This window comes from Triticum aestivum, chromosome 2B (assembly GCF_018294505.1).
Source record: "Triticum aestivum cultivar Chinese Spring chromosome 2B, IWGSC CS RefSeq v2.1, whole genome shotgun sequence".
Lineage (NCBI taxonomy): Eukaryota > Viridiplantae > Streptophyta > Magnoliopsida > Poales > Poaceae > Triticum > Triticum aestivum.
Genome location: NC_057798.1, coordinates 667,610,429 through 667,613,052, shown reverse-complemented (window position 1 = coordinate 667,613,052; position 2,624 = coordinate 667,610,429).

The following is a 2,624-nucleotide window of genomic DNA, read 5'->3' as shown; positions in this document are numbered from 1 at the left end:
TAAAAAAAATTATTAACTATGGCAGCTTTATTGTTTGCACTATGCAAGCAATTTGATACGACAATGTACGGTGTGTTTTGCCATGGCAATTTAAGTTGTGTTCTTACCATGGCAAATTAAGATGTGTTTCCACGACAAGTTTGGACTTTTTGACATGTCATTTAACACATGCCATGGCAACTTCAAGATGTGTTGTCATGGCAAGTGTAGATGCTTTTCATGGTGTGTTTTGACATGAAACTAAATATACTTCTATCCATGGCAATTTAAGAATGTGTTTTTGCCATGGCAAATTAAGATGTGTTGCCACGAGAAGTTTAGAGTTTTTTCACACGCCATTTAACACTTGCCATGGCAAGTTTAAATGTTTCCCCCACACGCCAATTATAAGACCATGAAATTTTTTTCCATGGAATTTACTTTTCTAACCATGGAAATTTTATTTCTATGACCATGGAATTTTTATTGTTTGAAACATGCCAAAAAAATATTAACCATGTCACATTTCTTTCTTTAAACATGGCAATTATTTTCTTTTTGTTTAGATCATGGCTACTTTTTGTATTATTGGACAATGGCAAAATTATTTTATGGACCATCGCAAATTTATTTTCTATGACCATGGCAATTTTATTTGTTTGTACCATGGCAAATTCATACTTCATAACATGGCAAAAAAAAGAACCATGTCAACTTTATTGTTTGCACCATGGCAGATTTCTTTTTCAACCATGGAAATTATTTTCTTTTTTGTTTGGACCATGGCTACTTTTTTGTATTTTAGACCATGGCAAAATTATATATGGACCACGGCAAACTTATTTCCATGACCATGACATTTTTATTGTTTCTACCATGGCAAATTCATACTTCATAACATGGCAAAAACAATTACAAGTGTAAACCTTTGTTAGCTAAGTTTTCCATGATATATAGAACATTTTCCATCGAAGATTGCTATAACCCATGGAGAAACTTTAGATCTGCATGTTTTCTCATTTAATACCATGTCATTTTTTCGCGTATGTGTTGTTTTTCTGTTTTTTTACCATGGCAAAAACTTTAAATCTGCATGTTTTGTCATTTAATACCATGCCATTTTTTCATGTGTGTGTTGTTTTTCTGTTTTTTTGCCATGGAAAATTTATTTTATATTCTATGGCAAATTCATCGAGTATACCATGGCAAAGTTTTAATTGTGTCGGGCACTTTTGTCCCTGTTTTAGTTTTTGTTGGTTGCTTGTACGAAAAAAGCAAGTAAATTGTGTATTGGAAGATGGCAAAGTTAAGAAAATTTGATCTATTGATATGGCATTGCTCAGAATTTGTTTATACATGTCCAATGGCAAATTTTATAGAAATCCTTTTTGTTATATCCTACATTTACATTTTTTATTTTTTATTTTGTTTATTCATGATATCATGGCAAAATTTTCACACTCAATTGTCATGAAGTGTGTTTGAATATCATGGCAAATCATGAATTTTTTTCACAAATATATGGTAGCTTTGTTCATTAGAGCATGACAACTTTTTGTCATGTAGTATGGATTTCCTAGATTATTTTCAAGGAGTGTTTTTCTTAGAAGAGTCAGAAGCAGTTTTTGGGCCTATTGTAATTTTATTTTTTTAATTCTTCAAGGCAATGGCGTTTTTGGGCTGGTACGCTGGAGGCGAGTGGAAGCATGTCGTTCGCACGCAGGGGAGATCGTAGCTAACTAAATCGCTTGTTCGCTACCCTCTCCTAGATCGAATGAAGCATTCAATCTGGCTCCTCCCCTCACTGAACGTTCAGGTGTTATCGGGGTCCTTAGTTACAAGGCCCGTTTGCTATCAATACCAAGAGTTCTCCACATGTAAAAAAATTACCAAGAGTTGTCGTCTAAAGAAATAGTCCACCACATAATAAATCCCCGCACAAGAAGAATCCCAACCCTAGCCGCTGCCATAGTGTAACGCCCCGGATCCGATGCGCCAGGTGTCACCCAATTATTTGCCTTCATTGCCATGTCATTTGCTTGCATGTTGCATTTTCTCATGTCATCATGTGCATTGCATTGCATACGTGTTCGTCTTATGCATCCGAGCATTTTCCCCGTTGTCCGTTTTGCAATCCGGCACTCCTATGTTCCCCGGCGCCCCATTTTGCCTCTTTTCGTGTGCAGGTGTTAAAAACATTCTCGGAATGGCCGAGGTTTGCCAAGCGGCCTTGGTATAAAACCGGTAGACCGCCTGTCAAGTTTCGTGCCATTTGGAGGCTGTTTGATACTCCAACGGTTAACCGGGTAACCGTAAAAGCCTTCTTTGTGTTCGATCACGATCGTGTGGGGGAAAACCCCTTCCATGCTCTCGGACGTTCGATCACGATCGTGTGGGCAAAAACCGCACCTCATTTGGACTCTCCTAGCTCCCAGAATCTACAAATAGGTGCCCTCCCCCGAAATTCGCGGATGATTTCCCCCGAAACCCTAGCTTCTTCCTCCTCCAGCCGTCGGACATGTCCGCGCCCCGGCCGGACACGTCCGCCCCGCTCCCCCGTCCAACCGCAGTGCGCCACATGGCGTTCGCTGCCTCCGACCACCGCGCGGCCCGCAGGACCCTGATCGGGCCCGCGCGAGCCCGCG